General features: G+C 51.3%; 1 protein-coding gene across 6 annotated transcripts in view; it reads left to right on the forward strand.

Moving 5' to 3' along the window:
- The first annotated feature begins 1,871 nt into the window (after positions 1–1,871).
- ATP2B4 (ATPase plasma membrane Ca2+ transporting 4) overlaps positions 1,872–14,717 on the forward strand; it is a 99,364-nt gene continuing 86,518 nt past the window's right edge. For 2 of the 6 annotated variants that reach the window (XM_038585950.1, XM_038585951.1), the window contains exon 1: positions 1,875–2,383. The gene's annotated coding sequence lies outside the window, so the exon portion shown is untranslated. Of the gene's footprint in view, positions 2,384–14,717 lie in introns of all 6 variants that reach the window. The other 4 variants (XM_038585948.1, XM_038585946.1, XM_038585953.1 and 1 more) reach the window with 3 other exon arrangements.

The raw sequence follows: 14,717 nt of genomic DNA on the forward strand, positions 1-14,717 counted from the left end.
GAGGGGGGCAGGGAGTGAGTGAGAACAAATCTCCCCCTTGGTGTCCTCTAAGTGCCAAGGAGGATAAACAAGAAGTTTATGGATGGTTACCATACAAGGTGGCTCCTGAAGTTCCCTCCACACCCCTGCAACCTTCCACCAACCAGGCAGGAGAGAAGAGGCACAGGACAGGCAGAGGCCGATTTTGGACCTGGTTCCCGAAAGAGCTGGTGGCAGGGAATCTCCAGGACCACACTGGGGAGCTCTAAATTCTGAGCCCTGAGCAACAGATCTAAAAAATCTCCCTGCATTTTATCTGTTTAATTTTCCTGAGGTCAGAAATAGGATGTGGCTGGGGAGCCTGGGTGGCTCAGTCAGTTAAGCAGCTGTCTTTGGCTTACGTCAGGATCCTGAGGTCCTGGGATGGAGCCCCTTGTCTGACTCCCTACTCAGCGGGGAGTCAGCTTCTCCCTCTCCCTCTGCTCCTACTTCCCCCACCCCCACCATCTGCTCTCTCTTTCTCTCAAATAAATAAAAAGAATCTTAAAAAAAAAAAAAAAACAGAAAGAAAGAAAGCAGATGTGGATGAGATCCTGAGAAACAATAGGATAGGAAAATAGGAGAAAAGAATTCAAATGTTAGGAAACTAGAGAGGATGCTAATAGGCAGAAGGAAAGTAGACCCTGGGAGTCTAATTCACAAGTCTGTTTCCCCGTGTGCATGTTGTTCTCCACCCTGGACAGTGAGGACAGGATGCAAAGCAGGGCAGTAATGGTGTGACGGGCTGGGTTGGGATGGAAGGATCTAAGAGGCCTCTTTCCAAACCCCTGAAGTTGTAGTAGGTCACCTTCTTCACTGCACAGTTGACAACTCTGACGGGTGAAGTGTATGTTAACCTGCCTTCCAGAAGCACATGAATATGAATGAGGGGTGTGCTGAGGTAGGTGTGGGAATGTATCAGTCACCGTAGATTTGTTGTGTGAATCAGTGGATGGTGCATGTTTGTACTTGAAAGCCACAAGCAAAATCCAGGCAAAAGCTATGGGTGGCACTCTTGCACAATTGCTGGTGGGAGTGTAGCTGCGGAGGTGTGATTGACAATTTATAGGCTGTGTCTAAGTGCACACTGATGTCTGAGTGTGGGCAAATTAAAATGGAAATGTGTGTCAGAGTAGGATACAAGCACAGGAAAGCTCACAGGCTTCGGAGTCCATCTGACTTGGCTTTGCATCCCGGCACTGTCATTAACCAAGTGTGTAACCTTGGGCCAGCCACCGATTCTCAATTTCCTCAACTCTGAAATGAGGATAATAATAAGTACCTTCCAAGATTGCCATGAGCATTGGAACTAATGCCAAACACGCAAAGCTTTTCTGCTTTAGACCACACAGTAGGGCTCATGAGACGGCAGCCGGCATCATGCAGGGTGGATGGGCCTCGATGGGCCTCCGTAAGTACTGAGGCAAGAGGGCCCAAAATACGACCCGGGAAAGTGCGCGTGCGAAGCCCGGGTGAGGAGGTGTGTACTACGATTTGTGTGTAAGCAAAGCTGTGTACCTGTGTGCATCCCAAGCAATTCCTCCTCTCCAGGGAGTCCCCTATGCAGACAGGGGCAGGAGGGTGGGGGCCCCGTGACACAAGTGCTGCAGACACCTCGGGTTCCTGGGTCCCCGCGTGTGTGAGTGAGTAAGAGCTTGAGAGGCCCTTAGGAGCTGCAGGAAGCCAACCGCCAGCCCTGAAGCTTCCTTTTTTCCCTCCACCCAGCGACGGTTGAACACCGCCACCCACATCCACCTCCACCCTGCTTTCCTTCCTACAAGTGACAGCAAGGGCAGGGAGGAAAGCAGAGAAAGGATTCCTCCCCTCCAGGTCTCGTTCCCCCTTAAGACAAACCAGGGAGCCGCTGTAGCTCCAAATCGGGCCACCTTCACCGAGGAGCCAAGCCCCACCTCCGGCCCAGCGCTGCTCCTCCCCTCCGGCTCCCTCCCCTCCGGGAGAGCTGCTGAGCCCGAGTCTGGCCCGAGTTGGCTGGAGCTGTTGCCATGACAAGCATTTTCTTAAGAAAGCTCTGCTGTTAAGACAGTCCAACGCTGGCGGCCGGGGGGGGGCACGAACTTCCTGGGGAACCTTCCTTCGGAGGAGACCGAGCCAGAGACAGCCGTGCGGCTCCCCTGAACCCGTTTTCTTCCAGGAACCCGAGAGGTCCTTCCCTTTGGGAGGGCCGGGGGAGGAGACCCGGCCCACTCGGGCCGTAGCTGGAAAGGCTGGAGCGCAAAGCCGGCATCTCTGGCGTGGCTGCCCCACTGGGGAGACCGGTGGGTGGTCACCCCCATCCTACCAGGTCCATGGAGACCCGGCCGCAGAGTCCCGCCTGGAGAAGCCTGGATCTTTGCTAGAAAGGCAGGTAGGCTTGCAGAGACCGAATCGGCTCGCGGTTTGCAAACTTTCTTTCTTTCTTTGCTCTCATGATAGCTTCTAAAACTCCCCGAATTTCCCCTTCTAGCGTGTTTCTTGCCACCGGGTTTGCAGTGTGCGTGTGTTATGTGTGTGCGCGCCCAGATTGGTCGAACACCGTATTTCCTAGATTCCCTTCTGAGAGGCCGTATGATCAAACAAGTGATTTTTTTTTTTCCTCCTTTCCCAGGTTCTTGGGTTTTGTTTTTTGTTTTGTTTGTTCTGTTTTGTTTTTTTTTTCTTTTGTCATTCCTGGGCCTTGGGGGTAGGGCGATGGAGAGTCTGTCTTTTTCACACCCAAACTGAGCTTTTGGAAAAAGCATTCATTCCACCACCCCCCATCCGCTCCTGCCCTCCCCCTCCCCCTCCCCCTTGGCTGGGGAATGAGACGCAGAATGGAAAACTGTTGCAAAAATATTTTCCGCGTCTGTTCCCTTTCTCCAAAGCCCCAAAGAGAGATGGAAAAAAAAAAAAAAAAAGAACCGAGTAAGAAATTTTCAACGGGAGGGAGGGGCTGCCTTGGGGACTGGCTGGGGGGTGGGCGGAGGTGGGAGAGGTGGAGGGGTGGGGAGGGGAGCGCACAAATTAAATTTCTGTAGCTTTGTAGAGAAACCTCAGCAGTTTCTCTGCCGCTTGCAAAACGTCCCCAAGCTTTCACGTCTATAATTAGCGGTGGAAGGAGCTGGGAGTTCCCTCGCCCCGCGGCTGCCGAGTGTGGGCCGAGCGTCGAGAACCAACTGTAGGAGTGTCCCTGGGGCACCGCCCCACCATCCCCGGTCCCAAAGGGGAGCAAAGAGCAGGAGGCGACTTGGAAAGTTTGCGGTGCGGGGCCGGGCAGCGCTGGGAGGGAGGCTGGGGTCGGCCCCCGGTGTCCCGGGGAGGCTCCGCGGGGCTCTGCGCGGTCGCAGCGCTGGGAGGGAGGCCGGGGTGGCCGGTCCTGCCCGCGCACTGGGCGGGCTCCGGGCTGCGGCCGCGCGGGGAGGGGGCGCGGGGGGGGGCGCGCGGGGAGGGGGCGCGCGGGAGGGGGCGCGGGGGGCCGCAGGCGCCTCCCGGGCACCCCCGCCGGGCCCACGGCGACGTGCAGACGCGGAGTCGGCGCCCGCTGGCCTGCGGGGGTGGCGGATGGAGAAGTCGCGGGCGCGCAGCTGCCGCGGCGGGGGAGGGGCCGCGCCCCGGCTGCAGCGCCGTCTCCGCGGGGGGGTCTGGACCGAGGCTGCAGGACCCCGCCCGCGCTCCCGGAGCTCCTCCCCGGGGCTGCCCCTTCCTGCCCTTCCTCGTCCGCGGCCCCCTCCAGCGCCCTCGGCGCCCGCCCCCTCTCCCGGGAAGGAAGGGAAGACCCTGGGGTGCTTCTAGGCTGGGACAGGCCGTGGAGGGGGCCCAGGGGTCAGGACGCGGCGAAGGCCGCCTGGGGAAGGTGGAGGCGGAGCAGGGCCTGGGGAGGCCGTAGCCCCGGGGCTTGGCGAGCCCGGGGCCCTGTTGCCTGGGGGGTGGCCCGGGGGTCCTGGGCGCGGTCAGCCCGGCGGCGGCGCGGGGAGGAAGCACCTGCCTCCCGGCCGAGCTGGTTTGGTTGGATGGAGGGGTGCAAAGGTGGGAGTCAGCAACTGGAAAGAAGGAAGCAAAGGGCTCTTGGAGGAGAGCTTAAATGGGGGCCTGGGAAGCAACAGGAACCAGTTTTAGTTTTTTCATTTCGAGGCGTTGGACGATTGATCTGACTGCACCCCAAGGGCAGACAGCTTCTCCCTCCTTGTCTTCTGATGGAGAAGAGAATGAAGGCTTCCCCCGTGGGCGGGGGATCCAAGATAGGGTCCCTGACCTTGTTCTGTAGGAAACGGAGAGGGGAACCCATTCCCTTGCTCCTGCTGGGGAGCCCCATTCTCCCTGCCACCGTCTTGCTGAGGTTCACCCCGAAATCACCCCTCCCTCTGCGCGCCCTGCCAGCGTGAGAGCCCAGAACCCCACCATCCCAGCAGCTGGCCTTCCTATTTTCAGTGCTCTGGCCAGGGGTAGACTCTGCTCGGTTCCGGAAGGGCTTCTCCCCGAGGAGCAGGTCTTCATCTAGCTGCGCGCCAAGGCACCAGCCGCCTCCCGTGCCACGGCCACCTCCGTATCCCTGGCCAGATTCAAGGGCAAGTCTGGAGTCGAGACTGGATCGAGGGAGTCAGTCTCAGCCCTGGGACTCTAGGCACCTGGCACGGTTCCTGGCACGCACGTTCTACGGTGCTCGGTCGATGTTGGTTGAAAGAATGAAGTGACGTTTTGGAAGAAGCTGGGAATCACCTTCATCCTGCTAATGCCTCTCTTGGCCCGTGGGCTTCGGTTCCCCTCCGCACCGTGGAAAGCCTGTACCCACTGTAATGGTGGGAGGGAGTTGGCTGAGTCAGATTCATCCGATTTCTCTGGGCTTTGGTGTCAGAACAAAGTCAGAATGGGAACGCCCAGTTAGGGGCAGAAGGAGAGGGCCTGAGTGCCGGAAGAAGTAAGGCCGGGGGAGGACGGGGTGGAGGGCCCTGGGCAATGATACTGGGTAGACTCACTCTTCCCCAGCTTTGGCTGGAAGGTCTTCAGAGGTACTGTGGCCCTGGGGCTGCTGGGCCCAGCACTGACTCGCCTGCCACCTGTCAGCTACTCAACATTCCACAGGAAAATGCGTCTATTTTAAGAATTCAGCTTCTCTCACTAATCTTCATGAACTCTCTTCTCTTTTTTGTCTCCATTCTTGGACTTGCACCCAACACCCAAAGACATGGCTAAGCCCTGTTGGTGGAGGGCCTTCCAGATCCATGAAGCTTTAGAGGGAGGGAAGGAAGGTGATGGTTCTGGCTCCCCAGGAACTTAGGAATCAGGTTTGGCTTGGGTTGGCCCAAATGTTTGGTTTGACCTCAAAGGGAAATGCCCTGCCCTGGGGCCTCACGCTTTTTCTGGAGGAATTCTTCAGGCCCTCTGATGTCTTCTCCCCAGCCTACTGCTCAGACAGCACTCCCTTCCCAGCTGCTTCCCTGCGCCTCACACTTGCAGTTGATTCCTGTTGTCCCCAGTTGGTATTTGGTCAAACTCATTTCCCCTTTCCCTTTTCTGTAGAGTGGGTCATAGACAGCAGGCCCTGGGGCTGGCGTCCCCCAGTCTTGTGTGGAATGTTTCATGCTTCCTCTCCCGACATCTCTTTGTCTTCTCTTTCCTCTTTCCCTTGGATGAGCCACTCTTGCTCCACTGACTTATTTCCTCTGCACATGGTAAAAAAGAAATGACAGGGACTTTTGAGTTCTGCCTCTACCTTAAGCCAGTCCTCTGAGTTCAGCCCATGGGAATGGGAATTGAGGAGGGAGACCAGGCAGGATCCAGGTATGACCAGTGCCAAGGGCTCCCAGTCAGCAGAGCAGCCGTTGGATGCAATTTGTAGTGGGGGTGGCAGGTGGCAGGTGGAGGGTGGGTTAGTGGAGAGACCAAAGGAGAGAAAAGGGAGGTGAGAATTTAGGCATAAAGGGACAAGGATCCCTCCTCTCTATGGCCTTCCCTTCTCTAATTCCTCTCTAGCTGAGGTCTTCGGCCCCGTCATCTCTGCTCTCCTTTCCAAAGTACAGAAAGCTCTGCGACAATTCAGGATGATGAACTAGGATGGAATTCAGTGAGACCATTTGGTCTTGCCTTCCTGACAGATCACTAAGGCAGGGGGAGTTTGAGGTAGTGTGTTTCCCAGTGAGGAGGTCAAGGACTCTCAGGTATAGGCTCAGGGAAACTCTCAGCTCAGAACACCTCTAGCAAGATCCACCTTGGTCGCCAAATCAGTGCTGAAAGTGCAAACCAGTACAACTCCTACAGAGGGCAAGCTAGCAATATCTAACAAAACAACATATGCATTTACCCAGTAGTCCTACTTCTAGGAATTTATCCAGAAAATGCACATTCACAGATACCAGAAGACATATGCACAAGGTGATTCTTTGAGGCATATTTGTAGCAGGAAAGGAAATCACTGGAAACTACCCAGGGCTCATCTTTTTCTTTTCTTTTTTTTAAGATTTTATTTATTTATTCATGAGAGACACAGAGAGAGAGAGGGAGAGAGAGGCAGAGACACAGGCAGAGGGAGAAGCAGGTTCTATGCAGGGACGTGGGACTCAATCCCGGGACTCCAGGATCATGCCCTGGGCCAAAGGCAGGGGCTAAACCGCTGAGCCACCCAGAGATCACCCAGGGCTCATCTTTAAGAGACTGCCTGAATGAACAACAGCACATCCACAATGGAGTACTATGCAGCCAAAAAAAGTAGGAGCCCTGTGAACTGATATCATGTGATTTCTAGGATATGTTAAGTGGAAAATGCAAGATGCAAAAGAGTCTATATAGTAAGTCACCTTTGGGTTGAGAAAGCAGGAGAAATAAGAATATTTTTTTGCAAACACACACATACACACACACACACAGCATAAACCAGAAATTAATTTAAATGGTTACTTATACCATGGGTGGGAACAAGGTAGAGGAGATAGAGATGGGAATGAAACTTTACTGATTATACCTTTTTATTTTTTTATTTATTTTTATTTTTATTTATTTATTTATGATAGCCACAGAGAGAGAGAGAGAGGCGCAGAAACACAGGCAGAGGGAGAAGCAGGCTCCATGCACCGGGAGCCCGATGTGGCATTTGATCCCGGGTCTCCAGGATCGCGCCCTGGGCCAAAGGCAGGCGCCAAACCGCTGCGCCACCCAGGGATCCCTGATTATACCTTTTTAGACAGTTTTGGTTATTGCACCAGGTAAGTATTTTACATATTCACAAGTTAAATTAGATCCAAAAGAGAGAAAATAGCAAACCCCAAAGCATGGCAGAAACAATGAAACTTACTGTCAGTTTGATTACTCTACAAAGCAAATAATTAATTCAAATAATTTTTTAGTTTAATGCCTAGACTCCTGGTAGAGTGCTTATTCTCAGGATAAAAAGAACTACAAAAAAAAAAATCTTGAACTTTATAATTGTGTCACGGTGTTGTGGTGTCATAAATTGGGCACAGTTTTGTGTTTATTGTAGGATAGATCAATTTCCAGAGCTATTGTAGGTAGCTCTGGAAATCAGGGTTTCACTGTGGAAGAAGAGAGAAATATGGGATGGGGGCAGGTGAGACAGAAGAACCCTGTGATCCTTTATCTCCTAGGTCTGTTCCCTGGAAGGGTCTAGAAGCAGTGCTACCCGGTAACAGTGAACACACTTTGCACCCAGAGGTTTATTTCTAAGTACTGCTTCCCTGTCCCGGAAACCAGTGCTCCCTGGAGAAATGGCTGATTCTAAGTGTGGGGCTGGGCGAGGACACATGATTCATGTTATGCCAGAAAGCTAGAACATGCTCATGTCAAAAGGACACAGGAGTTGGCTTCAGGAGGCTCCCACAGGGCAATTTTGGGGCACATTGAGCATTGAAAAGAAGAACAGTAATAGATTGTGAGACACTGAGTAAAAGATGCCAGAGTCCATTCCAACAGTTCAAGTGGAGCAGGGAGGGAAAACTTAGCACAGAGTTGCCAGCTGAGGAAAGGTGGAGGCAGTGACAGAAGTATGCATGTGCCTGTTAGCAGCCCCTCGTACAATAGCTGCTTCTGGCCAGACTTACTGGTGAATGCTGAAACCATCAGGTGAAAGGCTGATCCCAACACCTATCGCCTCATGGAAGACTTGCTCCCTGCAAAAAGGAAAACCTGCCTTTACACCAGGGAGATTCAGCACTGACTACCCTTGTCAAATACACAAACCTCAGCCATAGTGGGACCACCCAGCCTGAGTTCCTCCAGATGTGCTGTACCTGCTACCACGTCACCTCTATTCTTGTCAAAAATGTTTCTCTGGAATCTTATCATGAGGAGACAAGAGACAAATCTAGAATGTGAGCCATTCCGCATGACAGCTGAGTGAGACTTCAAAGAAGTGGATGTCATTAATAGAAACATTGAAATTGTGTGCAAAAGGAGAAGGGCCAGGAGGCAGAAGCCAGGCTAGATGTAAAAAAGCTAAGGAAACATGATAGCCAAATGAATGAATAAACTTTAAGTGGATCTCAGGTTCAAAACAAAAAAAAAAGGACCATAAGAGACATGCTGGGACAATTGGACAAATTTTAATACAGATATGAGAAGATATGTAATTAACAATTGTTGAAGATATCATAATGGTAATGACAATGGTTTTGTAGGAGAATATCCTCGATCTTAGAGATTATGCAGAAGTATTTAGGGACAAAGGGTTTGTAAGTGATTGTCAAATAGTTCAACAAAAATAATATGTGTGTGTGGGTATGTACATGCATACAAAATGCTAACAATTGGTGATATTGAGTGAAGGGTCTAAGATTGTTTTTTGTTTGTTTGTGTTTGAAGATTTTATTTATTTATTTATTCATGAGAGACACAGAGAGAGAGGCAGAGACAGGAAGAGGGAGAAGCAGGCTCCCTGTGGGGAGCCCAATGCAGGACTCGATCCCAGGACCCTGGAATCACAGCCTGAGCCAAAGGCAGATGCTCAACAGCTGGGCCACCCAGGTGCCCCTGGGGTTGTTTATTGTACAAATTTTTTCAGGATTTCAGTTTTGGAGTTTTCCTAAGCTGGGAAGAGAAGTCAGTACCAGGAAGGACCCCTAGATTCCTGGACTCCTCTCCCTCCGAGACTCCTGACCAACAGGACCATCCTTTCTCAATTTCCCCAGCCCCACACAATACACGGAGGGACCTTCTTGACAGCGTGGTTTCCCCTGGGGGCCTGCCTTCTCCCCCTCACTACTGTCAGCACCAAGCTTTCCAGACTTCAGGTGGGAGCAGCTAGGGCACAGTGGGTAGGCCAGCTGGACCAGTGACAACAGGTGGGAGCAGGCATTTCCCCACCATGCCGATGGGTCAGCTGAGAAAGCCTAGGGACTGCAGGCTTCCAGAATCATCCACCTACCTTTTGGGGAAGGGTCTCAAGCTATGAGAGGAGGAATCCACCAACAGTCCCAAGGCTGTTTTTAACTAACCTTTCCCATCCCTCTTGCATGCTATAATATGGTGATTCTGAGAGAACCTGGCTGTGCTGCCCTAAGCCTTCATGCCTGGGCTAAGCAAGGCCTTCTGGGCCCACGCCCCCCCCCCTCCCCCCGCCACACACACACACACACACACCTTGGCAGGGACTGTGTACTGGCTGCACTGTCAGTGACCCAGATCATCACCGTGCTATCCGCCTCCGCCTCTCCAGCCTGGTCCCAGCTCTGGAGAAAGATCAGGTTTCCAGGACTGCCATTCTCTCTCTCTCTCTCTCTCTCTCTCTGTCTCTCTCCCGGTCCTTAGAAACTCTGGCATGACTCAGGGCTCTTTTCATGCAGGAGAGGGCTATTGATCCTTCAGTTAATTCCCCTTCTGTCTTGCTAGGGAGCCTGTGAGAGCACAAGCCAGGAAGTTGAAAGGGGGCAGACAGGGTCGAGTTTGTTCTTGCATGCTGCCGGGCCTGCCAGAAGGGCGTGGGACTGGGAGTCTGCAAACTGGTGATCTGGCCCCTTCCCTGCTGTGTGACCTTGACTAAGGCAATGATGTCTCTGGACTTTTGTCTCCCCCACTGCAAAATGAAACCAGGCATGGACAAAGGCATTTCTGATTCAACACTCCTTTTCTACAAAGGGGTTAAACTCTCAATGCCCAAACCAGTCTCTTTTTATTTTAGTGTTGGGCACAATATAGCAGCCTGTAGCTAAGTTCCATCCTTCTATCCAGGATGACCAGAGGTAAGGAGGTCTAAAGGAATCTGCCCTGTAGACAGCCACTCTTGAAGTTTGGGAATAGGACAGGTCCTCAGATTCCCCACCTCACCTGCCTAGATGTTCAATTAAGAAGTACCTACTTGGTACCTTTCATTCTGTTATGTCCTAAGCCAGAAACTAAGAAAGGCTGGCTAGAGATACAGAGGTCCAGGCCTTCAAGGGGTTTACTATCTCCTAAGGAGCATGACATCCCCAGAGTTATTAGATTGAACCATGAATCATATGAAATTGCCAATATGCAATGACTTCTGACCTACAAAAGGCAATTTCATATGGTTCAGCCTCATATTAATATTAATAGAAATTGGAAACCAGTGAGTGCACTCAGTGCTATGGGATAGAGAGATGTTTTCATCGGAACTATGTGTTGGATTTGGAGAAATTTGGCCAACTGCTGGGCCAGCCTTCCTCCCTCTCAATCTAGACTTTTGGCTTTAGAGGTAAACACATTGGCCAAATCCTTGTCCAGACTCTGGCTGAGCTTCCAACATTATCCTTTCTGTTAACTGGCCAAGTCAGCTGCCCATGGGGAGAGAGAGAGTACTGTTCCTCCATAGTGCACTACTCCTGTGCCCTGAAAGCCCTGCTTCATATCTTGGGATGGGCAAAAGTCAGAAAGGAGGAAATGAGGAATATCCACTCTATTCTTGCCCCACCTCCCCCAGTCTGGTGGCAGACAAGAGCAGGATCATTCACTTGAAGCCTCATCTGGCACAGGAACACATGACCTGGTGATGCTTGGATCTGAAGGTATTTGTGGGAACGTGGAGACCCAAATTTAGCAGGGCTCACCTGGAAATTATTCTTGGAGGAGGTGATTGCCAAACAGAATCTGAAGGAGGAGAGAGGATAGATTTGGTGGAGGAGAGGTTGGGGGAGGGGAAGTGGGTTGGGAGGAAGAACCGTGCTGCTGCTGCTGCTGCTGCTGCTGCTGCTGCTCCTGCAGCAGAGGACACAGAGTGCCCTGGGGAGTCAGATGCTCTGGCAGGTGAGGGAGGCTGTCTGCTGCTCCTGCTGGAAGAGCTCCAGCCTTTGTCTGAGCCAGCACCCGTGTCTCCGGCAGGATGGCATCTAGCCTTAGCAGCAGCCTGCTGCCTGCGTGCTCTTCTGGTGCTTGTGGACTATTAGGATGATTTTTTTTTTTTTTTCATGTTTCCTCCCTGCCTTCTGTCTGTACCACAGCTTTCTTTGTGGGTCGCACTCAGATGACATCTGTTAACATGCTAGGACAGACACAGCTGGCATCCACGCTTCCAGGGGCTTTCTGACCTCGGTACAGAGGAGGTCAGTTACCACCAGGCTTTGGCCGGGGACTGGGGGTCGTTCATGTTATTGAACCAGAGCATTCGAGATGGATCGAGTTGGGAAAATGGTGCAATTGCCTTCTTTGGCAAGTGAGAAAACTGAAACCTGAAGACTTACCTGCCCAAGGACACCAGGCAAGTTGGACAGTTTGAGGCTGAGCCAGAACTGCAGCCACTTCTCCCCAGTCTGAGTGCAGCGTGTGTGACCCAGATCAATGCCCAACCTTCTCACTACCCAATCTCTACCCGGGTAACAGGGAGGACCCACCCAGCCCTTCCAAGGAGGACGTGTAGCATGGAGAGATCATGTGTTAGAAGCATTCGGAAAATGCCAGAAACCATAAAAGTGCTGTGCCATGATTGTTATTGTTGCTTTTCTTAATGATCAAGGTCATTAGCACTGAAGAAAATGCAAAGGAGAAGCACTCCTGGCACCGCCCTCATCACTGTGTAGCTCCTAATGGAGCTGGGTTTCCTCTCTTAGTGCTTTCCCTGGCTCCTCCCAGACAGTGGGCTTGGCACTGGGAAGAAGCAAAGTGATTGAGAGAGGAAGCAGAAGTCCTGGAAAGGGGTGGGCAGAGCATTCCTCCTGCCTGGGTATCCCTGGCCTTGCCCTTTTCACAGGGTGTGGCACCCCTGAGAGGTCAGAAGAAGCACGAAGGGGAAGCCCTCTGATCTCCACTTCTTCCTCAACCATGCTGAGTCTGCCACAGAGCTCTGATTTGGGAGCTAAGGGTTAGCAGGTCAAGGCTGCTATAATGTTATCAGCACAGGCTGCTTTTATTGCCAGAATCAATCTGTCATTCATTTGCTCGTTCATTTATTCATTTATTCACTCAACAAACATGAAGTGAGCACAAACCATATGCCAGGCACTATGTGAGGATTTGGGGAGAAGTCACATCCAGGATGCAGGGTGCCTATGAATCACCTAGTTTCAGCTCAGGGGCAGGTGTCCTAAGCCTGGGACCACAGCAAGCCCTGAATGGCACAGTGTTCCAGAGAACTGGAATTTGTTCCTAGAGAGCAGGGAAAGATAACCCCTGACCTCAGAAACATAAGGCCTAGACTCCATATGTAGTTGAGCTGAGAAGGGCTCTAGAGACAATTGCAGGGCAGCCCTGTGTCCCCAATGAACCTGTGGCCGGATGGTGAAGGATGCGCCCTTGTCCTTTGCCAGAGGAAGGCTTCTCCTGGTCCAAGGCATGTTGCTTAAGCTGGGTGTCCATCTAGCCTGGTATATCCAGTCCTTAGGCTGCCCCCATCCTCCCGTGTTGTCTGACTTTGCACTACCCTGCTTACATCCTGGAGCCTCTGAGCCTAGTGGGGCTGAGCCATTGCTGGGCTGCCCAGAAAGGTTCTGAATGAAACCTTGGAATGAAAAACTGAATTTCCCAGAGAAACCCTCCAGTTTCTCCTCCAACCCTCACTTCTCATTTCAGCCCCTCTACTCTGATTTCCAGAGACAGTGTGGTATAACAGGATCACAGAGCGGATGTAGATTTGGTTGGAACATATGATGCAGATCTTTATTGAACTTCAATGCTCCCATCTATAATGTGTATATGTTATCATGGTGTGATGGAATGGTGTGATGGACAAATGAAATATGGTAAGCAAAATCATTGCATAAACACTAAAGGGCTAGGGACATATAAATGCTAAGTAAGCATAAGGCTTCTTATTCTAGGGCTGCTTCTCATTCCCCACTGCTCATTTCTTTCTTTCTTTTTTTTTTTTTTTTTAAGATTTTATGTATTCTTTTAAAGAGAGAGAGAGAGTACATGCAGGGGGAGGGGCAGAGGGAGAGAGAGAGAATCCTAAGCAGATTCTGCACTGAGCACAGAACCTGATACAGGGCTTGATTTCAGAACCCTGAGATCAAGAGTCAGATGCTCAACCAGCTGAGCCACCCAGGTGCCCCCGCTGCTCATTTCTGTTCCTTCTCTCTGCTGCCTAGCCCCTCAACCCCACTATGTAGCATAGCCTTCCCTGTTCTCTCACTGCTCACTCTAGATGCTGCTTTTCTTGGGCCCTCCCTCCTCATCTAGATGAAGACCCAACACAACATGTGTTGCATCTTAAATAATAGTGACAATAGTAGAAATGACAGGGATCCCTGGGTGGTGCAGCGGTTTGGCGCCTGCCTTTGGCCCAGGGCGCGATCCTGGAGACCCAGGATCGAATTCCACGTCGGGCTCCCGGTGCATGGAGCCTGCTTCTCCCTCTGCCTATGTCTCTGCCTCTCTCTCTCTCTCTCTCTCTCTCTCTCTGTGACTATCATAAATAAATAAAAATTTTAAAAAAATAGTAGAACTGACGATCTGACCTACCATTCATTAATTATGTGCTAGGTACTAGGATTGTTGCATTTAATATTTGAAATAGGCAATCAAGTCTTCATTTTACAGATTAATGAAGGTACTCATATAGCATAAGGCTGAGGTCCAACCCTAGTTTAAAACACATATAGATTTCCTCTCTCCTTTGCCAGAGTGACTGACTGGTTGACAAGAACATGGAGAGATTTTACAGCATTTATTGAATGTCAACTAAATGTCAGCTGCTTTCACATTATGTCACAACAACCACCTTTTGAGACAGGTACAGGATTCATCTTCGAGATCATCTGATTACAAAACAGGAAAAAAAAAAAAAAAGGTGAGGGGCTTTATTAGAAGTTTACAGAGAAGTACTACAGACCTTAGTAGGGGAGAGTGCAACCGCTGGGTGGACCACGCTTTCACTCTACAGCTGTGTACACTCCCTTCTCCTCTGCTCTCTTGTCCACATGCATAGCATCCATCGTGGTTAATGCAAGCAGTGGGTTCAGCCTCCAAATCCATATGACCTTCCTGCTTAGCTCTCCAAGTAGATTAACTGAGTCTCAGTCCAAAGAGATGCCAAGAGATGCTGATTCCAGTTTAGGTCCTGTGTCCAGCCCTGCTCCAATTATCTGTGGCCTGCTGGAGGGAAGTGGGAACTAAGCAAACATGGCCCCCCGGGCTCTTTTTTCAACAGGTGCTATAGGAAGGAGCAGATGTTTCTAGAGGGGGCATTCCTAAGGGGGCATTCCTTAACCTTACATAGTAGATTCAAACCCAAATACGCTCTTCATCACACCAAACTGTCTTCACAATAGTGTAGAGATGATGCCCTGGTTTCAGCCTCTAAATAGAGAGCATGTGAGTTGTCCCAG

Source organism: Canis lupus, chromosome 38 (assembly GCF_011100685.1).
Source record: "Canis lupus familiaris isolate Mischka breed German Shepherd chromosome 38, alternate assembly UU_Cfam_GSD_1.0, whole genome shotgun sequence".
NCBI lineage: Eukaryota > Metazoa > Chordata > Mammalia > Carnivora > Canidae > Canis > Canis lupus.